This window comes from Schistocerca gregaria, chromosome 7 (genome assembly GCF_023897955.1).
Source record: "Schistocerca gregaria isolate iqSchGreg1 chromosome 7, iqSchGreg1.2, whole genome shotgun sequence".
NCBI lineage: Eukaryota > Metazoa > Arthropoda > Insecta > Orthoptera > Acrididae > Schistocerca > Schistocerca gregaria.
The window spans coordinates 430,531,995-430,558,581 of record NC_064926.1 but is presented as its reverse complement, the minus strand read 5'-3'; the positions used below and the strand labels follow the sequence as shown (position 1 = coordinate 430,558,581).

At 41.8% G+C, this 26,587-nt stretch overlaps 1 protein-coding gene and 1 pseudogene across 1 annotated transcript in view; both read left to right on the top strand.

The window, feature by feature from the left end:
• LOC126281483 (zwei Ig domain protein zig-8-like) overlaps positions 1 to 26,587 on the top strand; it is a 1,171,655-nt gene that overhangs the window by 181,535 nt on the left and 963,533 nt on the right. The window lies entirely within an intron of this gene.
• Positions 24,606 to 24,723, top strand: LOC126282612 (5S ribosomal RNA; annotated as a pseudogene).

The window sequence follows — 26,587 nt, the reverse complement described above, 5'->3', positions numbered from 1 at the left end:
AGAGAGAGGAAAAACCGAAAATTTTAAGGCGCAATATCTGATGGGTAAGGTGGGTGCGGAATGACCTTCCGATCCGACTGCTGTGTTGTGTTTTATGTCAGTCTAGAAGAATGCGGGTGTGCATTTGCATCGGGTAGCACCACTTCTTCGTGATCGTTGATCATTGACAGCACCTGCAGGACGTCTCAGTTGTTGGCGATAAAAAACAGCAGTGATGCTTACACCTCGGGGAAGCAATACCAATCCTTGGTGTTCCACCAGAAACATTATATTATGTCTTGTGGATGAGCGCAGGTGTTTTTACGGGAAACTGCTGCTTTGTTTGGGCACAAACACTCCTCACTTTTCCTTACGATAATATAAAGACACCATTTCTCGTAACCCGTAACAATGCAGGACAAGAATTATCCAATTTTTCAATTTTGGCCTGGAGCATGTGTTACTCATACACGCGATTCTTGAACCTTCCCCATTCCATGAAAATGTCGCACGATGGTGGCATTATCACAGTTCGTCAAATTTGACAGTTCTCTCGAGTTCACTAACCCCTATCAATGTGGAATAATACGTTTAAGCGGTCTTTAACAAAGCCCGTCGGTCTTCCTAAATGCGGAGAATCCCTAACATCAAAACAATCCTCCTTAAAACGAGAAAACCATTTTCTTGCCGTGCTGTGCCCAATGGAATTATCCCCATACACGGAGCAAATATTTCTGGCTGCCTCTGTTGCTCTCATCTTTGTGTTGAAAAACAGAAATGTTCCTATCTCTCCACGTGCCACTCCAATTTCTAGCTTTCGCACTCAACTCACTACGTCCAAATGACAAAATGACAATAAGTAAAGTCAAACAACAAAACTGAACTACAAATGACAAATGACAATCGATAAGTAAACCCATAGGCACGCGATTACCAACACGCTAAACAAACGCTACGAACTTGTGCACCAATCTAATATAAAAGATTGAACAGATGGTATAACTTCACTGTAGCTACGACGTATTGACACAAAACTGAACGCTCCAATGGGACAACTCAAAAAGTTTAGTGTTGTTGCAGCGGCGGTTCATACACTACTGGCCATTGAAACTGTTACACCAAGAAGAAATGCAGATGATAAATGGGTATTCATTGGATAAATATATTATATTTGAACTAACATGTGATTACATTTTCACGCTATTGGGGTGCATAGATCCTGAGAAATCAGTACCCAGAAGAACCATCTTTGGCCATAATAACGGCCTTGATACGATTGGGCATTGAGTCAAACAGAGCTTGGATGGCGTGTACAGGTACAGTTGCCCATGCAGCTTCAACACGATACCACAGTTCATCAAGAGTAGTGACTGGCGTTTTGTGCCGAGCCAGTTGCTCGGCCACCATTGGCCAAACGTTTTCAATTGGAGAGAGATCTAGAGAATGTGCTGGCCAGGCAGCAGGCGAACATTTTCTGTATCTAGAAAGGCCCATACAGGACCTGCAACACGCGGTCGTGCTTCATCCTTCTCAAATATAGGGTTTCGCAGGTATCGAATGAAGGGTAGAGCCACGTGACGTAACACATCTGAAATGTAACGTCCACCGTTCAAAGGGCCGTCAATGCGAACAAGAGGTGACGGAGATGTGTAACCAATGGCACCCAATACCATCACGCCGGGTGATAACGCCAGTATGGCGCTGACGAATACACGCTTCCAATGTCCGTTCACTGCGATGTCGTCAAACACGGATACGACCATCATGATGCTGTAAAAAGAGCCTGGGTTCATCAGAAAAACTGACGTTTTGCCATTCGTGCACCCAGGTTCGTCGTTGAGTACACCGTCGCTGGCGCTCTTGTCTGTGATGCAGTGTCAAAGGTAACCGCAGCCACGGACTCCGAGCTGATAGCCCATGATGCTGCAAAAGTCGTCGAACTGTAAGTGCAGATGGTTGTTGTCTTACAAACTTCCCCATCTGTTGACTCAGGGATCGAGACCTGGCTGCACGATCGGTTACAGACATGCGGATAAGATGCCTGTCATCTCGACTGCTAGTGATACGAGGCCGTTGGGGTCCAGCACGGCGTTCCGTATTACCCTCCTGAACCCACTGATTCCATATTCTGCTAAGAGTCATTGGATCTCGACCAACGCGAGCAGCAATGTCGCGATACGATGAACCGCAATCGCGATAGGTTACAATGCGACCTTAATCAAAGTCGGAAACATGGTGGTCCGCATTTATCCTCCTTACACGAGGCATCACAACAACGTTTTACCAGACAACGCCGGTCAGCTGCTGTTTGTGAATGAGAAATAGGTTGGAAACTTTCCTCATGTCAGCGTGTCGCCAAGCGCCAACCGTGTGTGAATGCTCTGAGTAGCTAATCATTTGCATATCACAGCACCTTCTTCCTGTCGGTTAAATTTCGGGTCTGTAGCACGTCATCTTCGTGGTGTAGCAATTTTAATGGCCAGTAGAGTATTTCTGCCACGACAGCACAGCAGTAAGTAGTTAGGCAAAATGGCAGCAGGCGCCGAGAAAGCTTATCTTGTCATCAAATGCATTCACGTCAGTCTGCTGTAACGGTATAATAACATTTCAGAAGAATGTTCAAGAAACATCTACCCTGATAACACCATTCGCCGATGGTATGCACCGTTTACAGCTTCTGGATGTCTGTAAAAGGAGAAATCAACCGGTCGGCGTGCACTGACGAGGAGAATATGGCTGGTGCTATAATCCTATTTCCCAGAAACTTTGGTCAGTGGAAGAGGGGTCAAAATAAGCGAACATGTATCTCGGCTTATCTGTAGGTATTCCACCTTTAAAGTAAAAGGAAAGTCAGCCTTGGTCGTAATATTGGTGGTTTATTGATTTTCTGAGAAAACGACCTTCAGAGTTTTCAAGGTATTTTTTGTGCCTTTGCGTGAGTGAATGGTTCAACCGAAATGGTGACAGAGTGGCTAGTGTAGTGGCTGCACCCTTTTGCGTCGCGTATTCGAAAGCTGATTATTATTATTATTATTATTTCTATCTTTTGTTTACCCTCCCATGTCCATACAGTATTAGTACACGAATGTTTTCGAGTATATACTGTAATAACGTTGTCCTCATTTGTTTGCTAATAGTATCCCTGCTGAATGGATTTAAGAAAATAATAAATTAACAAAAAAAATTATCCGAAATTATTTCTGGTGAATTTACATAGTGTATCTTGATTCCTAAGCAAGTACTAGCGCCAGTTTTCGGAAAAGTGATCCGTAATGCGTGGTTTTAGGCGAAGACGTTTCTTTGATGTGTGAGATGTGGCTGTGGCAAACCTGCCTTCGCACGAAGCTCGTGGTCTACGGAGTTTCTATGTTTCAAATGTTTCTACGACTGGTATAATGCAAGGGTAAGCACAAAATATTCTTGAAGAATAAAAACATATAGTACAAGGATCTAGAAATGATACAAGAGTGCAATAAAAGAATCCGAAAGTTTGAGAAGACTGTGACCTCTGTAAATAGTACACACATGTGTATTATGCAATAAATGTATGGCATTAGTATAATGCTCTTCTATCACCTGACGTGATAACAGACAATCGTGTATTAATCTTCTACAGACATGAGTAGGTAAACGAAAGAAACAAAATAAAATACAATAAACAGTAACCAGGTTTCGAACACGGGAAGCGAAAGCGGGAAGCTACGAGAATAGCCACCGTGCCTCCGGTTGAGCTGAGATTATCAACTACTAACAGACGTCCATATCACAGCTAAATGGCGGTCATTTTCTCAGAAGCGGTCGAGTAAGTACGGATAAGCCGAAACACATTTTCGTTTATCTTGGCTCTGCTTCCAATGAGCGAAGATTCTGAGAAATCAGACTATGGCGCTTGCTGTGTTGTCTTCGAGAGCGAAGAAACGGCTGACTGCGTGCGGGCGATTTTCACATGTAGCCCACACAAGTTGACGAATTACCCACGCAAGTCGACGAACAGAGCAAGCAGCAAGCTGTACATACCGCAATCGACCGTTTCTAAGATTTTAAGGAGACTGAAGATGAAACCTTATTGCTTGCAACTGTGACAAGCCCTACTGCGCGATGACATTGAAATTTAGGCTCAGTTGTACAGTCTATGAAAGAGGGTGCTTTTGGGAGAAACTCATCTTCAGTTATGAAGAGACTTTTTTTGTGAATAGTGCAGTGAACTGGCTGAATGTGCGGGGCAGAGAATCCCAGCACATTCGAGATTTGCTTACAAATAGTGTGTTCTTTGTGGCCTGACCGTTCAAAGTTTGTTGCCCTTTTATCTTCAGCGAAAAGACTACTATAGGATACTCGTATCTGTAATTGTCACAACTGAACAACTGGACACCAACAGTGTGGACTTCACCTGTCAACAGTATAGAACACCAGCCCACTTCCACCATGATGTCCCGGTATTCTCAGACACGATATTGAGAAACCTATGTATAGTTGGGGCCAGGACTCATTGGTCTTCCGATCAAACCCCATACAATTCTTTCGTGTCATGTTAGGTGAAAGATTCAGTGTTTATGCCTCCTGTGCCAATAAACTTACAAAAACTGCGAACTCGCATTAACAGTGCTTTTCAACAGATTGATAAAGACAAGCTGCACCAAGCATGGGAAGATATTGATTATCGACTTGATATCTGCAGCATCAGTAGTTGGGGGAAGGGGGGAGTGGGAGAGGGCGTCATATACATATGGACAACTTGTGATCTGTGAGAAATACTTTTTGACTCTTTCTATCAGTGTACAAAGCCCTGTTGCAATATGTAAAATAATATAGCTACAGCCAAACTGTGACATTTCTTCAATTATTTGTAATAACCTTTTTCGGAAAGAGGTTTTCGATAAAATACAGTAATTTTGTTCTATGTGTTGAACTGTTTGATACAATTCTATTGAACTCACTTCTGATGTCATAAACCTGAGACCTATTGCAGCCATTCGGTATATTCCACTTGAGTTACTTCAGATAAGTCCTTTGTAAAGTATAACCAAAAATTCGATGTAATAAAAGTTATTTTTCTATAAATATTGGCAATTATCGGTTGAAGCCTAGCTCGCTCTCACTTTCGTCCTGAAAACAGGTTGGTACGGCATTCCTTGAGTTTTGGAAGACATTCTATGGAATTGTGCACTGTCTCCAAATGAGCAAAATACGAACATAGAGAGTATCAGACCAACTGAGTGGCTGGATAGACGAGTCTCTACCTAACAGAACACAGCATGTCGTTGTTAACGGAGAGAAGCCTTCAGACGTAAAAGTAACTGTGGGCGTGACCCAAGGACGTATTGTAGGTCACTTGCTTTTGACAAAAATTAGGGATAAATGTGCGCATATTTCTACTGACGAGTCAGGGGTGTATGGAATAGAATTAAATCAGTATTTACTTCATGCAGACTAATACTTGTAGCTGTTATGAGTCGTGTGTTTTTGGGTTGGTAATTATACATGGCACAAGCAAGTCATTGAAGTTTATTTTTCCCTGGGCAGCAAGTCACGTATTGCAGTGTGTATGCCTCGAGGCAAAAATTAAGTCTATACTGACGGGCAGGAAGTGTTGTCAAGTCTCCGAAGTTTATTTATTTATTTACACGTCAAGTTCCATAGGACCAAATTGAGGAGCAAATGTCGAAGGTCATGGAACGTGTCAGTACATGAAATTACAACATAAAAGTAATAACAGATAAAAATAAATGTTCATGAACCTGAAAAAAGTCAGTCCATAAGTTTAAGTAAACGCTATCAGCAATACAATAAGAATCAGCTTAATTTTTCAAGGAACTCCTCGACAGAATAGAAGGACTGACCTATGAGGAAATTCGTCAGTTTCGATTTGAAAGCACGTGCATTACTGCTAAGATTTTTGAATTCGGTGGCAGTTTATTGAAAATGGATGCAGCAGCATACTGCACATCTTTTTGCACAAGAGTTACCGAAGTTCGATCCAAATGCAGGTTTGATTTCTGCCGAGTATTAACCGAGTGAAAGCTGCTTATTCTTGGGAATAAACTAATATTGGTAACAAGAAACGACAATAAGGAATATATATAATGAGAGGCCAGTGTCAAAATACCCCGACTCGTGAATAGAGGTCGACAAGAGGTTCGTGAACTCACACCTCTTTTTGCCCGAACTGCCCGTTTCTGAGCCAAAAATATGCTTTTAGAATGAGAAGAGTTACCCCAAAATATAATACCATACGACAATAGCGAATGCAAATACGCATAGTAGACTAATTTTCGTGTCGAACTATCATTCTTTTCTGATAACGTTCGAATAGTAAAATTCGCAGTATTAAGTCTTTGAACAAGACCTTGGACGTAGGCTTCTCACAACAGCTTACTATCAATCTGAACACCTAGAAATTTTAACTGTTCAGTTTCACTAATCATATGCCAGTTCTGTGAAATTAAAATGTCAGGTTTTGTTGTTTTGTGTGTTAGAAACAATAAAAACTCAGTCTTACTGTGATTGAACGTTAGTTCTTTTCTACAAGCCATGAACTGAGATCATGTACTGCACTATTTGAAATCGAATCTGTGTTGCACACAACATCCTTTACTACCAAGCTAGTGTCATCAGCAAACAGAAATATTTTAGAGTTACCCGTAATACTTGAGGGTATATCATTTATATACATAAGGAACAGGAGCGGCCCCAACACTGATACCTGGGGCGCCCCCCACTTGACAGTACCCCACTCAGACGCCACATCACAGACGTTATCAACATTGTGAATAATGACCTTTTGCTGCCTGTTGCTAAAATTTAAGGTGAACCAGTTGTGAGCTACTCCCCTTATCCTGTAATGGTCAATTTCTGGAGAATTATTTTGTGGTCAACAAAAACAAATGCCTTAGTTAAATAAAAAAATACGCCAAGTGTTCGAAACGCTTTGTTTAGCCCATCCAGCACCTCACAGAGAAAAGAGAATATAGCATTTTCAGTTGTTAAACGACTTCTAAAGAAGAAGTGTACATTTGATAGCAAATCGTATGATATGAAATGATTAATTATCCTTACAAACATAGCCTTTTCAATAACTTTTGCAAGCACTGGTGGCATAGAAATAGGTCTAAAATTATCTACATATCGCTTTCTTCATTTTTATAAAGCGGCTTTACTACTGAGTACTTTAATCGCTCAGGAAACGGACCATTCCTAAACGAAAAATTACAGATATAGGATACAAGGATAACATGTGCAGCACAGTACTTTAATATTCTGATAGACACTCCATCATAACCACTAGAGTCCTTAGTCTTCATTGATTTAATTATTGACTCAATCTCCCTCTTGTCTGTATCACAGACGAGTATTTCAGACATCCGTCTCGGAAAGGCATTTGTCAAGAAAGTTTTTTGATTTCCTGCAGAAACTAAATTTTTATTTCATTCACCAGCAATGTTCAGAAAATCATTGTTATATAGTGTACATATATCTGTTTTATCAGTAACAGAAATATTTTTACTGCGAATTGGCTTTATATCGTCGACCTTGTGCTGCTGACCAGACACTTCCATCACAACTGTCCATATGGTTTTAATTTTATCCTGTGAATTAGCTATTCTATTTGCATACCTTATACGCTTTGCCTTCCTAAGGACATTTTAAGCATCTTACAATACTGTTTGTAATGGGCTACTGTAGCTTGGTTGTGACTACTTCTAACATTTTGATACAGTTCCCGCTTTGTCTCTACATGATATTCTTATCCCAGTAGTCAGCCACCTGGGGTGTCCGTTACTGCTAGTACCCCGTTTAGAATGTTCTAGTGGAAAGCAACTCTCAAAGAGCATGAGAAATGTATTACGGAAAGCATTGTATTTATCATCTGTATTATCGGCACTATAAACATCCTGCCACTATTGTTCCTTAACAAGTTTTAAAAACTCTCTATTGCTATTGTATTAACTTTTCTATATAGTTTGTGATTAAATATGACATTGGTTTGAGTACAAAAGCCTTTTAGTGTTAAAATTTGTGCATCATGGTCTGAAAGGCCATTCACGCTTTTACTAAAAGAATGACCATCTAGTAATCAACAATGAATAACAATATTGTCTATGACTGTGCTACTGTTTCCCTGCACCCTAACTGGGGAAAACACAGTTTGCATCAGATCATATGAATTTAGGTGATGTACTAACATCGTTTAGCTTGCACAGTCATATACAACATTAATATTGAATTCACCACATGTAACTACATTCTGGTAGTTCCTACAAAGTGAATCAAGAACCCTCTCTAGCTTGAGCAAAAATTCCCTGAAGTCGGAGTTAGGGGACCTATAAACAACACCAATTAGAAGTTTAATTTCACTAAATTCAACTAACGCTGCATAACTTTAAACATCTGTTCGGTGCAGTGTCGTGATACCTCAATGGACTCAAATGGAATACTGTTTTTCACATACATAGCCAATCCCCCACTCTGCAAGGATCTCCTTGAGAAACAGCCATCTAATCTGTTGCCTAGTAAAGGAAGCCTCTGAATTATAAAATTATTTAAGTGGTGCTCTGATATACCAATAATTACAGAGTCAACATCTATTAGCAGTTCACTAACTTTATCTCTAATACCTCTTATATTTTGATGAAGTATGCTAATTCCCTCTCTACTTGGAAACATTACATCCTCTGAAGGTGAGCCCTTAGAGGGACTTCCTTTATGCAGGCATACCTATCATCTAACTTCAATCTAAGAAAGGTGCAGCTCTAACACCAACTACTTCAGGAATTTTTCCATGAGTGAAGCACTCCAAAACCGAATTCAAGGAATCCAGACACAGAGGGCTCCAGTTATGCAAGTATCGATATATCCGACCGTCTATACATATAATGCATAGGGGCCAGAAGATGACGTTAATTTATGTGCCGAAAGAGCGCGTCCACAATAAAGTAACTTCTCAAAACGGCTGTTTTGGCGTTTTTCCTTGGTAAATAGCAATTTTAGCAAAATGCAGGAAGACTCACAGAGGATCGATACTTTTTCAGAGAGTGCGGACTACCTCTCAACATAAAAAAATGTAGGGTACTGCATGTACATAAACAAAAAGACATATTACCGTACGATTACATGATTGGAGAGCGCTCACTGAAAGCAGTTACTAAAATAACGTATCTAGGAGTACGAGAGTGGAGCGATTTGAAATGGAACAACAACATAAAATTAACTGCGGGTAGCGCGGATGCTACACTGAGATTAATCGAAGAATCTTTGGGAAACGTAGTCTATCAGCAAAGGAAGTAGCTTACAAAACAGTCGTTCTCCCAATATCTGAATTTTGCTTCAGATCTTGGAATCATATCAGACAGGACTGAAAGGAGAAAAAGAGATGATACAAAGAACAGCAGCACATTTCGTTGCAGATTCATTTAGCAAACACGGAAGCGTAACGTAGCTGCCGAGTCAATTCCACTGGCAAACGTTGCAAGAGATGTGTTCTGCCCCACTATGTGCTGAACTGTTAAATTTCCGAGAGCACACGTTCCTAGAAGAGTCGTCAAACATATTGTTTCGTAGCACAAATCTCGCGAAAAGACCGTGAAGATAGAGAGATTCGAGCTCGGGAAGAGGCTTACCGTAATTTACCTTCCCGTGAACCATTCCCGATGGGAACAGGAAGAGGAGTTGGGGACTCTGGAACACAATAAATTGTAATGCGTACTGATGTAGATACTGGCCTTGGAGAACAAATCTGTAGCCACTGGTTTTAAAACAGATGTATTATTCGTCTTCACTGACTTGATATACTAAACGTCGGTTTCGGTCTGTTTGAAATTTCTCGGTTCTCACTGTATCGGTTACAAGAGTAATCCGTCCAAAGTTCAGTAAATTTACAAGCTTCGTGAATTAATTAACAGTCTTGATTATATGACATAGCACCGCACGTGATCTCACGTTATCCACGGCAGACTAAGTTTTGTTGGTGAATTCTTAGAATCAATGAGGTGCATTACGAGGAACGTGCTAATCATCGTGATTTGCGAATGCAGCGCTGTTCGTCAAATTTGCTAATAGTTGTAACCACAGAGATCTGTAGATGGTTTATATCGAACGGAAAACAGTTATTTTAAGAAAAATAATGCAGTCAAGATGGATATTAAATCCGGTTTAAAGATTGTACTGATACCACATAAATCGTCCGCACACGGAACGAGAACACATTCTTGGACGAGATCCTGGTCCAGTTTTTTTGGCGCCAAAGCAGGGAATTTCATGTTCCACGGCATTCCGCAGTGTGAAAGACTGAGTAAGAAAAGTCAGAATTTTGCTTTCTTGAGAGTAATGTGGCAATGAGATGCAAGGACGCAGTCAACGTTACTGCCTGATTTGGTCACATTCACCCAAATAACGCAGGGATACATGATTTCTTTGTAACTGTTGTTTAAGACTGTGTGCACAATCAAGCGTGCCTACACCACACTCACACACACATACAAATAAACACGCACATTTATATAAAATACAAAATAACACAATATTAAAGCGAATATTTTTCTTTTTTTTTAAATTTATCTACAGCACAAAAGAGCTTGCAGGGTTAGGAGGAGAATATTTTGTACGTTCTTATTTCAGATCCTATATTTAACGTTTTTCAAAAATTCTGCTCCTGAGCCGAAGCAGTGATCTAGCATGAAAGACTTTTCTCGGTTTACAAGCTGCGTGACTTAAAGCACTTGAGCTTTCGATAGTTTCTCGGGTATCTTGATAAAAAGTTAAAAACACTGTCTGCAGAGGCTTGGTATGGTGTCCTACTTACATAGATTTCATGTTAATTAGTGTCAAATTTAGTCCAGTGTGCCATTTAGGATGTTGTAAATGGCCAGCTTATACCCATTCACTCACACTAATCATGGTCACGTAACCTGTAAACCGTCTCGTTATTAAAAATTTTGATTAAAAATTGTTTAAATGTTAAAAGAAACATGTACACTATGTGACCAAAACTATCCGGACACGCCAAAAACACACGTTGTTCATATTAAGTGCATTGTGCTGCCACCTACTGCCAGGTAAAGCGACCTCACTAGACATCGTGAGAGAGCAGAATGGGGCGCTCCGCGGAACTCACGAACTTCGAACGTGATTAGGTGAGTAGGTGTCACTTGTGTCAAACGTTTGCACGCAAGATTTCCACACTCCTAAACATCCCTACTGTCTCAGATGTGATGTTTAAGTGGAAACGTGAAGGGACACGTACAGCACAAAGGCGTACAGGTCGACCTCTTCTATTGACTGACATAGACCGCCGACCGTTGAAGAGGATCGTAATGTGTAATAGGCAGACATCTATCCAGACCATCACACTAGAATTACAAACTGCATCAGGATACACTGCAATTACTATGACAATTAGGCGAGAGGTGAGAAAACTTGGTTTCACGGTCGAGTGGCTGCTCATAAGCCACACATCACGCCGGTAAATACCAATCGATGCCTCGCTTGGTGAAAGGAGCGTAGACACTGGACGATTGAACAGTGGGAAAACGTTGTTTGGAGTGACGAATCACGGTATGCAATGTGGCGATCAGATGGTAGGGTGTGGGTATAACGAATGCCCTGTGAACGTCATCTGCCAGCGTGTGTAGTGCCAACAGTAAAATTCGGGGGCGGTGGTGTTATGGTGTGCCGTGTTTTTCATGAAGGGAGCTTGCATCCCCTGTTGTTTTGCATGGCGCTATCACAGCACAGGCCGGCATTCACGTTTTAAGCACCTTCTTGTTGCCCTCTGTTGAAGAGAAATTCAGGAATGGCGATTGCATCTTTCAACGCGATCGAGCACCTGTTTATAATACACGGCCTGTGGCGCAATAGTTACACGACAATAACATCCCAGTAATGGACTGGCCTGCACAAAGTCCTGACTTGAATTATATAGAACACCTTTGGGAAGTTTCGGAACGCCGGCTTCGTGTGATGCCTCACCTACCGACATCGAGGGCAGCACTCCGTGAATAATTGGCTGCCATTCCTCAAGAAACCTTCCAGCACCTGACTGAACGTATGCCTGCGAGAGTGGAAGCTGTAGTCAAGGCTAAGCGTGGGGAAACACCATACTGAATTCCTGCATTATCGATGGAGGTCTCCACGAACTTGTAAGTCATTTTCAGCTAGGTGTCCGGATACGGTCACATAGTCTAACTAACGAACTAATATGCAGGTCCACTTAAAAAAATGGATAGCTCCTTTCCTGTCCTTATTAATCACAGCTATCAATCTAATGAGCCCGAGGTTTACGAGAGATTTAAAATCATTGCTTCATGTTGTGCTCTTTTGCTTTGTCTGCGGCCTAGTCACGGACAGCCGTCACGCAAGGAGACGTGCTGCTCGTTGATAAGCTGATACGAGCGTCATATTTCGTTCGGCGAAATGTTCCATATCACGCCTGGACACTGATTTATTACTGCTAGTCTCTGCGGTAGCCAGTTACGAAATTCGTCCAGTCTGTAGTAAACATTTTATCATTATACCATAAACATTCGGTGATTTGGTGAACTTTTGTATCGCAGCTCTTTTGCGAAACGCTTTGCGACATAGCTTGATTTCAGCGCCTGAAGAGAAAAACATTGCCTATGTATCAAATATGATGAAACGCTTGAGTGCAAAAGGATTAGAGGTAGGCAAATCATGAACGGCTGAAGGAGCAGAAAATCGAATCATAGGATTCGCTGAATGTGTGATCATTCACCTTGTAAGCAAATATACACAATATTGTGCCAGTTTTTTGCTGTGAAGAATGTGAGTCACTCAGATGACGTGTTAAAAACCACTATTCACAATATCGTTACTGGTTCCATGCTTATAACAACCATCACTTGTTCAACAGCACGGCACTTGAGTGCCCAGTTGACGCTAATAATATACGTTATTGACGCTATGACGGCTACATTCTCTCTCTCTCACGGTTTCAGAAAATATCTTTCTTGCGAAACACAACTAGCTCTTTATACTCCTGAAGTAATAAGTGCTATCGACAGGGGATATCAAATTGATTCCATATTTTTAGATTTCCAAGAGGCTTCCGACACCGTTCCTCACAACCGTCTTCTAATCAAACTGTGTGCCTACGGAGTATCGCCTCAGTTGTGTGACTGGATTAGAGATTTCCTGTCCAAAAGGTCACAGTTCGTACTAATAGACGGAAAGTCATCGAGTAAAACGGAAGTATTATCCGGCGTTTTTCCAAGGAAGTGTTATAGGCCATCTATTGTTCCAGATCTATATTAACGATATAGGAGACAATCTGAGTAGCCGTCTTAGATTGTTTGCAGATGATGCTGTCATTTACCGTCTTGTAAAGTCATCAGATGATCAAAACGACTTGCAAAATTATTTAGATAAGATATCTGTATGGTGCGAAAAGTGGCAATGGACCCTGAATAAGAAAAAGTAATAAAAGAAATAAGCTAAATTTCGATTACACGATAGGTCACACAAATCTGAATGCTGTAAGTTCAACTAAATACTTAGAGATAACCTAAACTGGAACGATCACATAGATAATATTGTGGATAGAGCAAACCAAAGACTGCGATTCATTGGCAGAACATTTAGAAGGTGCTACAGGTCTACTAAAGAGACTTCTTACGCCACGCTTATCCGCCCTATTCTGGAGTACTGCTGGGCGGTGTGGGATCCGCATCAGGTGGGACTGACGGATGACATCGAAAAAGTACAACGAATGGCAGCTTGTTTTGTATTATCGCGAAATAGGGGAGATAGTGTTACAGACATGATACGTGAATTGGAGTGGTAATCATTCAAACAAAGACGTTTTCCGTTGCGACGAAATCACCATTTTTGTCCTCCGAATGCGAAAACATTATGTTGGCACCCACCTACATAGGGAAAAATGATCATCACGATAAAATAAGAGAAATCAGGGCTCGCACAGAAAAATTTAAGTTCTCGTTTTTCCTGCTTGCCATTCGAGACTGGAACGGTAGAGACAGTTTGAAGGTGGTTCATTGAACCCTCTGCCCGGCACATTATTGTGAATAGCAGAGTAATCACGTAGATGTAGACGCAGATGTAGATTTTTAACTACATTCTCAATATTTATTTTCTTAGCTACCATTCCGCGTCTTAGATCCTTTTCATATCGGCTATAAATACTATTAAAGAGATCTATGTACTTTTGTTTTACCTATCCTGTATCGCTGTGCGAGTACCAGAAACCAAGTAATCAGTTTCAGTAAAGTGCAGAAGGAATTGTTTTGACTAGTACGCCACAGATAGACACATCAAGGAATTAACGTAGACTCCAATGGAGGGAGAAGGCCATGTGACACACGCCGGCGTCGTCCTCCGGAATGCATGGAAGTTGCAAGATGCATGGCACGGAGTGGCAGTTGGCATTCATGAGACGGCCGCTGGCCGCGGTCGTATACTGGAGACCTCATACACTTGAAGACGTACGTACTGGTGCACGACGCAGCGCTGTCGAAGGAAGGCTGGATCATTAGGATCCGACTACAGCAACCAGGACAGGCCCATTACTGACCTTACGCTGTCATCAACCCGATGATCGATCTGAATGCCATACTGCTTTTCTAGGCGTGGTCCTACTGGCGTGCTGTGGCCTTCCTCCGACCTTCGCCGACAACTCTGGCCGAGCGGTTCTAGGCACTTCAGTCCGCAACAGCGCTGCTGCTACGGTCGCAGGTTCGAATCCTGCCTCGGGCATGGATGTGTGTGATATCCTTAGGTTGGTTAGGTTCAAAAATAGTTCAAATGGCTCTGAGCACTATGGGACTTAACTTCTGAGGTCGTCAGTCCCCTAGAACGTAGAACTATTTAAACATAACTAAGCTAAGGACATCACACATATCAATGCCGGAGGCAGGATTCGAACCTGCGACCGTAGCGGACGTTGGATTCCAGACTGTAGAGCCTAGAACCGCTCGGCCACCCTGGCCGGCGGTTAGTTAGGTTTAAGTGGTTCTAAGTTTAGTAGACTCATGACTTTAGATGTTAAGTCCCATAGTGCTTAGAGCCATTTGAACCATTTGAACCTCCGACCTTTGAACTGGATCCCCCAACCGGTTAGAAGGGTCACACAGCATAATGTAGACTGAACTCCTGCATTTTTCATATTAACAAACACTGCCGTAGGTGAAAGTACCTAGGACTGAATGGGGACAGAAGACGACACATTTGGATTCGTAATCATGCACTTCACTTCCCAGCCACGGAGGTGTAGAGGGAAAAAAATGGACCTATGTAAAGTGACTTTGATACACGTGTAGTCACATTTATTTTTGTATAACATTTATCTAAATTTTGTTCAGTTCTTCATGATCAAATTACTCCCATAAAAGGAAGAATACATATTTACGTCAACATTAGTATAAAAATGCTTAAGTTACTAGTTATGACGCAGTGATCTGATGCTTCCGTATCGCCGGCCGGTGTTGTCGAGCGGTTCTACGCGCTTAAGTCTGGAACCGAGCGACCGCTACGGACTCAGGTTCGAATCCTGCCTCGGGCATGGATGTGTGTGACGTCCTTAGGTTAGTTAGGTTTAAGTAGTTCTATAAGACTGATGACCTCAGATGTTAAGTCCCATAGTGGTCAGAGCCATTTGAACCATTTTAGCTTCCGTATCTTGGATGTTTGAAATGTTGACTGCGTAATTAGAACGTGTGTGTGCACAGATCAGAATGTAGGTCATGACTGTTGATAAATACAACTTTCAATCGTATTTAAATGTTCCACAATTCCTTGAATAACATATTGCCTGTTTAGGTCGCTGTTGACACCCAATAATTGTCTCCCACTGCAACACAGAAGATTAAATAAATTTGCCTCAAATGTGCCTCCAACCTTCCTCTGCATCGGTGCAAGCGCATGGCACCTGCCACGTCACCCGGGATCAGTGACCCTAATAGCGAGGTGCAAGAGGTGAAAAAGAAAGGCCAGAGCTTATAACTCGTGTGGCATGTAAGGTGGATCACTGGTGACACACTGGTACCAAATTCCACCACAGTTCTGCCCAGCTCCACCGTGGACGTGTTACACGACGCGCAGGTCATCACTGCCCCTATTTCTCACCTTTCACTCCTTGTTCGACGCCTTTGCGACGATGGTCAGAACCGTGACGCCCAGCACTCAACTTTTCTGTTTCAATAGGAGACAACTACGTGGTTTCAAGAAAGTCACCCTGTAATCGTGTTGTGCAATGTAGATTAGACTGATTATTGAGCAGTACGCCACACTTATCCTTCCCGATGTATGGTAGTACGCCACAATCCCTGAGAGCTTAAGACTTTGTACTAGGCTGGATTTAAATCTGGACCATTGCCCTATACGGACAAGGCTCTTTCTGGCTGAGCTATCCAGACATGATTCACTAACTACCCTTGATTGTCATGTATCATACGCTAAATAAGTAAATAAAAAGGTAACTACCCTTGTATCTTATAGTTGATCAATGCCTCTGAATGTGTGTGAAATCTTATGGGACAACTGCTAAGTTTATCAGTCCATAAGCTTACACACTACTTAACCTAAACTATCCTAATGACAAAGACACACGCCCATGCCCGAGGGAGGATTGAAACCTCCGCCGCCACCTGCCGCACAGTCCATGACAGCAGCCCCTTAGCCCGAATACCTCTGAAAAAATTTCTAAGCTTCACAGAAGCTCTTCTTTACATCCTGTCGGACGGCGACTCCTGGAAGAAAGGCAATCGTGGAGAAATGTGTTATGAACCATACGTTAGAGGCATCACATAAACCGTGTAAAAAATAGTAACTGATCCCAGAGTGAACCGTTGATGACTACAGTAGACCCTGGAATGCTTTTGCCACCTTGACCGAAATGTGATTGCTATTTTCTTGACTCGTCCGTCATGGGTTATTTTGCTTTCAACTTCGTCTACTTCATGATGAATTTTAACGATCAGTGGGGTAGCCGTGCGGTCTAAGGCGTCTTGTTACGGTTCGCGCGGCTCCCCCGTCGGAGTTTCGAGTCCTCACTCGGATATGGGTGTATGTTAGTTTAAGTTAGTTTAAGCTAGATCAAGTAGTGCGTAAGCCTAGGGACCGATGGCCTCAGCAGTTTGGTCCCATAGTCCTTAACACAAATTTCCAAATTTTAACAATAATCAGTTTCTCGCTATTCTCATTTTTGCTGCATTAATTAATTCTTTTTCCTGTTATACTCAATCCTTCGTCTGTACTCATTAGATTGTTCATTCTAGTCAACAGAACGAGCAGTTCATCTTCGCTTTCACTTACGATGCAATGTCATTGTCGAATCTTATCATTGATAGCCTTTCACCCGAAGTTTTAATCCCATTCTTGAACGTCTCTTTTAATTCCGTCGTTGCATCTTCGATGTCTGAATGGAACGTAGAGGTTAAAGGCTGCATCCCTATCTTACACCTTTTATAATCCGAACTCTTCGTTCTTGGTATTCCAGTCGTATTGTTCTTTCTTAGTTCTTGTACATGTTGTATATTACCCTCCTTTTCCTATAGCATTTTCCTATTTTCCTCATAATTTCGAACATCTTGCACTATTTTGCATGTCGATCGCTTTTACTGGATCGACGAATCCTATGAATGGTGTTTTGATTTTTCTTCAGTCTTACTTCCATTATTAACTGCTACATCAGAATTGCGTCTCTGGAGATTTATCGTCCTTCAAAGTCAAACTGATCGTTATCTAAAGGGAACTCAATTTTTCCCATTGTTCTGTACGTTATCCTTGTCAGCAGCTTCGATGCATGAGAACGTATATGGTCCAGCTGTCTTCGGAATTGTGTTGATGATATTTTATCGAAGGGCTTATGGTATGTCGCCTGTCTCATATATTTGACACATCAACTAGAATACTCGTTTGGCTGCCACTTTCACAAGTGGTTTTAGAAAATTCCGGCGGGATGTTACCTATTCTTTCTGCCTTATCTGATGTCAACTGTTCCAGAAAGTTTTAAATTCTGATTATAATACTGGATCCCCTATCTTTTCCATATCGACTCCAGTTCCTCGTTCTACCACGTCATCGAACAATTCCACCTCCTCTCCAAATATGACTTTCATATTACCCAGTGAAGACATGGAAGTATGATCGTCTGCAAGCAGGTGGAACTGCATGCTTCCTTCTTCCTGATGTTGATAACCTATTCGGCACTCCACTCATAATACACACTCACATACCTGAGGCTTAGCAAAGACGTATTTCTGTTGCGTCACGCAGCGTCTTTTGGTTAGAACGTCATTTACTTTAAGATGTCAGATAAAAGTCGCTATCGCCATTAATGTGCCATTCACGAATAGAGTTTATTACTCTTGATTTCGGTTTTTAACTCTTTATTGTCGGAAACAAGGACCACGACAGATTCAAATGGGAAACGACCCGAAACTACACTCAGCTGACAGTTGCATGATATACAGTCCGGCAAGCCGGTACGATTCTTGTACGGGCCTCCCTTCAGCGTGTTAGGTGTGATGCTGTACGATCAATGATGTACATAATGATTTTTATTTACACAGTTTGTGTGTGTTACATTACGTGGTCCTTCAGACACTGTGTAAAGACTGAGATCGTGTAAGTCATTGGTATACTCGTATAATCCTCGACGAGCTAAAATGGTGATAATAAAAATATTGCCCCTCCCTGTGCGGGAACTAGCAAGTGTGTGCATCGGGGGGGATAAGGATAATATACGAGGATTGGAACTTTAATAGTGGCAGCTATTTATTTACAGCTCGTATAGAGCAGATACGTGTTTCAAAGTTCTACTGATCTTCAAAGTAGTCACCAGCATTGTATATAACACATTGCCATCGATCTGGAAGTCGTAGGATACACTTAGCAGTGTACCGTGTCGACAGTTCGAATGATGTGATCTAATGCCGACGAATTTGTAGCAGTTCTGAAGCGAATGCCGTGAAGTGTTTCCTTCAGCGTATAAATCGAGTTGAACTTACAGGGGCTTAAGTCAGGGCAGTGCAGTGGGTGGTATAGCACTTAGCAGCCCCATCAGCCAAACGGATCAGTAACAGATTGCACTGTACGTGCTTGAGCATTTCCCTGCAAAATGGAGGCCAGGTCGTGCAGAAAGTGTAATCACTTCTGTCTCTATGCTGTTCATTTTTGGAACACAACCTACGACCAGGTTAGAGAGAGAGAAGTGATAATACTCTCTGCAGGACATGACCATCATTTCGCAGGACAATGCTCAACCATGTACAGTGCAAGCTGTTACTGATTTGTTTGACTGATGGGGCTGCTAAGTGCTCTATCGCCTATTGCACTCCCCTGACTTACGCCCTCGTGAGTTCAACTCGGTTTCTAAACTGTAGGAAACACTTCACGGCATTCGCTTCAGAATTGCTACAAATTGGTCGAGCAATAGGCCGCGCCGCTCGAACTTTCAACACGAATGACACTGCTAAGAGTATCCTACGACTTCCACATCGCCGGCAACGGGTTATACACAGCGCCGGTGACTACATTGGAGGTCAGTAAAACTTTGAAACACTTATCTATTTTGTACGAGCTGTAAATAAATAGTTGACACTATTAAAGTTCCAGCCCCTGTGTGACATATGAAAGTTTGGGTCGGTGGGAGGCGTGCACGGATAACCGAAGCAGTTAAGGCGACGGCTCACAATAAGAGGAAAAAACTGCTACAAGTCCCGCTTCGGTACAAATTTCCATGGTCAGTAATATAATGTATATCAGAAGTCATCCGTATTCGCAATCTGCGAATTCATTTCATAATATTTGTACTATAAGCTGAAGACCTACCCTTTCCATTTCACAATTTACACGATTGGTTGCCATAAACGCTTTGGCTATACGATATGACCGATGGCCAGTCCCAAACGTCCACATGTCAGCCTCGCAGCTTCACAGCTTTTACTCGTACACTCATCACAGGGGAGGACATGTTAACTGAAAGTCGCTGGTGAATACGTTTCATGTATTTCATAATGCCTGTAATCGGCACAGTGCCTGTCGAATCATTCTTCTTGACAACACGGGCACTACAGTATCGTATCTACTTGTTGGTGAGCCTTTTGCTATGTTTACTATCTTTCGATAAAAAAAGGTTCATAAATAACTTAAAGAGATACTGACCAATTTTGCTGGTGCGCAATATGTCGTTTACTGAAAGACTGTGCTCGTGAGCAATGAAGATGCTTCAGAGTTTCAGTCCGCCAGGCTTTCTTTCACCATCCGGTTCGTTGTTTTATTTCATCAAGTAGCTACAATGGAATGTGCACTCAACCTAACAGCGTGAGACTGATTTTCGAAAATCAACTGACTAACTTAGTAATGTGTACCTCTTCCTATTAATATGAATGATTTAATGATAGACACTTAGACAATTGATCGCCCAATAGAACTTCGGCTATGCATGTCGAAGGAAAGAACACTGGACTTGACCTGATATAACTACGACTGTCTATAAATAACGCAAATTAACTTGCACCAGTTTTAGAAGCAGTATGCAGCAGAACACTGGTACAGCGAAACATTCCAAGGAATTGAGGAAACGGCTCAAGTAAACCCCTCCTTCATAAACGGCCGTCAGGAAGATACAAATAACTATTGGGCTGTAGTATTATGGACAGACTGTTATGGAATTATAAAAACTTACTGCATACACACATTATGAGACTCCCGAGCCTGTTCCTTTCAACAGAGTTAGCACTGATTTCGCACACAGCGTCCTTATGAAACGCTGTTCACTGTGCTCGCAGGTCCTGACAGCAGTACATACGCGTATTCAAGTTAGTAAGTTAATTAGTACATACTCCATAGATTATTTGAACGATTATTTTATTTTTTATTTGATACCTGCTCTTAGGTAGAAATTCGTCATTGGAGTAGAGGGACTTACGCAGGAGAGATGATTTTAAATTAGATTTAAAACTTGCTTCGCTACCTGTCAGACATTTCATATTATCAGGTCAATGTTCAAACATTTTTGATGCTGCGTTTTGAATTCCTTTCTTAGTCACTGACAGCTTTAACAGTGGATAATAAATATCCCTTCCCTGTGTAACGTTATAGGATGGACATCACTGTTTTCGCAAATTGTTAGCGGACTTCTTTGACTTGCGGAAGGCACTCGACACAGTTTTCAACCCCCTGACGTGAACAGGTAAGTTTAGGCTGAAACGTCCCGTTGACGACTAAATCAATAAAGAGGGAGCACGAGCGCGGGTGTGGGAGAGGAAATGATTTAGGCAAATTGCAGAAAATCTACATTAATGTGGCCGGATAGAGATTTGAACTGCTGTCTTTTCGAATACGAGTTTAATGTGCGGGCAAAATAACGGAAGATATGTAGGCAGATCGAATGCAATTTATTTCTTTCAATGGGACGAAATCGGCATGGATAAAAGTAGCTTCAGACGCGTTATGCACCTCTATTTTTTACGATATGTGTATGAACAACAGGACATTATATATTGGTCATTACATATGATTAAGTTTTGCTGGCAAGATTTACATCCTGTGGTGAAAATAATTTCAAGAGACTGAATGTATATTAACACGGATCAAGAACAGCGACGAGCGACATTGCCACCTTTTCTCAAAATTAACATTCCATAGCGCGGACGCGGATTTATTCTCGCTGCAACGGTTAAGGATCTGCTGACATTTTCATTCCTCTCCCGTTTTTCTTTGAGATTGTGCAGAACCATCAACACTATATCGTCGCAGCTGTGGAGTCCCGCGATCGACATAGTCGAAATTCAGCAGAGTTCTTCCTCCAGCGAATTTCTATTGCTGGAGATACAAATAATAATAATAATAATAATAATAATAATAATTATTATTATTATTATTATTATTATCATTTCTATTATTTTCAGAGACTCTTCAAGACTTTTTTGTTAGGACAAGTCCTGCACTTAACGTCAGAAACATTCATAATATTCTTGTTTTAGTTTCGATATTTTTATGTAAACTGTCGCACAGTATAGTTCACATTCATTCAACAGAGAATTAGTACATTATTTCCATTAAGTTGGGAATGGGATAATATATACTCGAACTATGCTAGGGAACCATGATGCTGATTGCGAAGTGTAAATGTGTAAGTAATGTTCTGCGTATGATATTCCACAGTAACATCAAGTCTAGTAATACAGTCACTCATTAGCATCGGTTAAATAAATGGTATTTGCACGCCTCTGCCGACAGTCATGTTTATTCAATATTCATTCAACTAACATTTTTTTTTCGTATTTCAGTGACACGCCACTCCAAAACGAGTTGGATTTAATACCAGTTTCTAATTAAACACAAATGCACCTTCCGTACAAGCGCTACTCCACACTGCAGATATCGTCCAGGTGGTGAGAATATGATGCTTTAACACGAGAATGGCCGTTGACGTTGCTAGATCGAAATGTATACGACCAGTCAGTGCTAGTGGAAGGGTCCAACTTTCTAATTCAAACAGTCGCGCTCCCGTGTAACAGTCACCAGGCACAGAGTTGGAAGTTTTGCTACACAATGCACGCGTCGGATGGAAACAGTAACGAAGGTCTTCCACCGACAGCAACAGTATACCGAAATGCGGATTAAAAGCAGTGTTCGACTGATAAACCCCGTGGGCCAAACTGTCAGTTTACGGTTACCTGGCTTGATTATTCAGTGCAGGAGGCAGTCTCTAATTTTGTACTGTAGCCCTCATTTGAAAACCAGTTTATTAGCCAAGATCACTATGTTGGTCCAGTTAGTGTATTACTAGTTTAGGCAATATGTATTTCTGTTCAGAGATCCATAAAACCGACCAGTCATCGTTACAACATACGCTGCTTACACCACTCTGTCACTTGGGGACTAAACAGTAAGCTTAAAACAGTAGAGGCATTAGAGCGACACGTCGGATGTGCTGTCGTAAATTATATGAGTACGCATGGGATGTATGAAAGAGAAAAAAATGTGGCAATGTCCCTCTTGATCATGCCATTCGTATTGCAAGTTTTACATACTTCATGGTAGCACACCTGGCATCTTATTGTAATGCCTCGACTTTTTATGCATATTGTATGACTCTCATGTGACAGAGCGGTTTTTGGATCTGAAGATGCAATACATACTGCTAAACCTAGTAATCCAGTAATGGTTAAAATAGTGATCTTCGCAAATTAATTGGTTTTCAAAAGAAGACTAGAGTACAAAACATTATTTGTTACGTGCGGCTTCGACTCGTCGACTAATTGATGGCTGTGCAAAAGCACCGTGCATGGGCTGGCGCACGCAAGTATTCAAGGATTTCATTAGGGAATGAACAGCGCAGGAAGTGGCTTCGCTACAACTGATGAAAGTTCCGTAACCAACAATGAATAAATGACAGTCGATGCTGAGCGTGGTTGCAAATGAAAGCCCACAAGAAAAAATAACAACAAGAAAAAACTACGAACTGCGGTTCCACGCTGCCAGACAAATGAGTGACGCGTTCCTTTGTTCGTATTGCGGTACTGCTGGAATCCCGACGTTCCATGACTGTCGAATGGCGCCTGCACTACCGGCGGTCGTGCGCAACCGAACAACGATGACTATTCATCGGTTCAACGAATCACTACACAGTTTTAAAGGCCCTACAGCAGAAAGTATTTTCGCAACTAAGACAGCAAAACAAGCAGACATCAAAGCATTATTCGCGGAAATTTACATTTTTATTGAAAGACAATAATTACACTAAAGTCACCGCGATTTATGATGGTATGATGGACATTTCGAAATGGCAAGATTTGGTTCTTGAGAGGATATGTGATCACCACGGAAGAACATGCATTCTCTGATACGTACTCCCATGCTGATCACGAAGTTGGCAAGGAGTTCTCGGTAGGGGTTCGATTCCTCTTCCAGGAAGTGGGTGGCTATCGGTACATGTGGACGTGCTGAAATGCGTCACTACAACGAATCTCAACGTGCTCGATGGTATTTAAGTCGGAGGGGCTAGCACCCGAGTCCATTCGCCGAATACACCCTCGTTCCGAGAGCTCCTCAACCTGCACGATGGCGTCGCGGACTGTCCATTATAAAAATGAAGTCAGAGCCGAAGGCACACTTTAAAAGTCTCACATGGACTGGCCAGTGTACCGAATTCAAAGGTTAGGAGGTCAATACGCCCATGCAACATTATGCCTACCACACTAAAACACCTGGACCAGCAAACCTGTCAATGGGCCCTAGCCCTTTTTTCTTCTGCCTGGTTCCCACACAGCCCTTGCGGTTTCAAACCGTCGTCACGGTATCTGTATACATCGAAACCAAGCATGCAGAAACCCCAAGTACGAAAAAGGGCAGTCACTCATGCGTAGGTGGAAGAACTTATTGGTTACAAAAGATAAAATATTATGTGGTAGCATATCATATAGGTAGGGCACATGGTATACGGTGTGTTAGGAGTTCAGTGTTAAGGCTGAGGGATGCGATGACGGCGACAGCAAAAAAATATACTTCGTTAAGCAAAAAAATATACTTCGTTAAGCAACTAGGTATCGGAGGTGCACACGCTAGTGAGGAGTAACCAGGAGGGCAGTGGGTATGACTGAAAAGAAAACAGTGTTAAACATTTTTCAGTCGTATGTTGCTCTAATTAAGGCAACGGCCTTGCCGCAGTGGATACACCGGTTCCCGTCAGATCACCGAGGTTAAGTGCTGTCGGGCGTGGTTGGGAATTGGATGGGTGACCATCCAGGCCGCCGTGCACTGTTGCCATTTTTCGGAGTGCACTCAGCCTCGTGATGCCAATAGAGGAGCTGCTCGACCGAATAGTTGCGGCTTCGGTCCAGAATACTGTGATAACGACCGGTGTGCTAACCCCACGCCCATCCTATCTGCATCCTCCTCTAAGGACGACACTGTGATCGAGTGGTCCCGGTAGGCCACTCGTAGCCTGAAGACGGAGTGCTTTTTTATGTTGCTGTAATTAATCTTACAATTAATGTTATAAATGAGAGCCCCTTAACGTTAGAGCAAGGCCGGTATCGACGTAGTAGTGTGTCCCGTGTTCGACGTGGTGTGTTCCGTATGTCTTTGGTCGTTGCAAGAATTCTTGCAGTTAATTCCTCCATCAGTTACAAGGTTGCAGTACACTTCCATTTTCATCTACCCCTGTGAAGAAAAGCGTAACGCTCTTGCATATCTTGCCAGTCAATGTACAACTCCTCCTTGGCTGGACCACCAGTTCCAGAAATACTCGTTACTGCTCCACGTACTGATTTTGCAAAGTGCAATGGGGCCTAACGTTCTACAACTACGTTGTCTCTCTGGTACGTATGGGTACTTCCTCCAACGTGCTAGAACTGTGTCGTCCCTATGGTGCATATGGGTACTTCCTTAAATAGTCTTTCCAGGTGCTTTTTCGAGAACAGTATGAATATTGGCCACCTGAGACGAGGAAGCAACATTTGTAACCGAAAGCAAGCAGTCGCCCACAATACTACCCCAGATATTAACTGCTACTTAGATGATCTCACATCAATGTTGTAGTGGGTTTTCATCAGCCCATCAGCTTCGTTGTAACGATGGGTGAGAAAGGTACTTTTTGTTATCTTTTTCACCATTGCTGTATTTATACTCAGTATGTGTTTCTGACACCTAGTTGCTCAGCGGAATATAGCATAGGTCTGCGACTAAAAATATTGCATAGGTCTTTTTTACCATTTTCTTATAGATTTTAATCTCTCAAAAACAGGAGAAATATTCAAAAAATTCTATCACATAAGTTTTTATGTATATTGCAGAATTTATGTTCATTAGTAATAAATAATCTATGTGGTTTTTTAAATTTAATAATTATTAAAAATTATATCGATTATAATTGATAATATAAACTTAAATTTAAAAAAAATACAATGTTAACTATTCTTTGTTACCACTTGCAGGTTTTACCGTGAACTGCTGGACGCCAGAAGCAAATGCAAACAATCTTATTATTCAGTTTTATCGTGTTCCGACAATTTGTATCTTGCATGAAATGATAAGAAACTCTCAGTAGACATATTGCTATTCAAGTCAACAGTGCTGCTGTTTCTGTCTAGTTATGGCTAAGAGGCTGCGTTATTTCTCCTAAACAGTTTTTGTTATATCTGTGGTGAATACACTATCAAAAGTCAACAGAGAAACATAAGTGATTTTGTGAGGAAAGTTTATTTTGCTCACTTTAAACTGAAACTTGGTGATAAAGATAAGCCATGGGCCCCGCATAAGGTGTGTAGAAAAAGTTAAGATCTTAGTTTGCGGTTTGAAGGTAACAAAAATGCAATCCAATTTGGAATTCCTATGATACGGCGTGATCTGAAAAACCATACCATTGATTGCTACTACTGTTCAGTTTACGAAAAGGGATTCAATTCAAAAAACAAAAGAGGCTTAAGTTATCCTAACCTTGACTCAGCTATACATCCAGTGCCCCATCGCTCCGAAATATCTATCCCACATCCACCTTCTAGTTTGGATGAATACCCGAGTGAGTTGTAGGACGAAGTTACATTACCTCCTCAGGGTGACTGAAGCTCAGGTTTTTCCTCAGACGAAGATCAAAGGCCTCAGTTATTTTCTGAAAGTGAGCTCAATGATG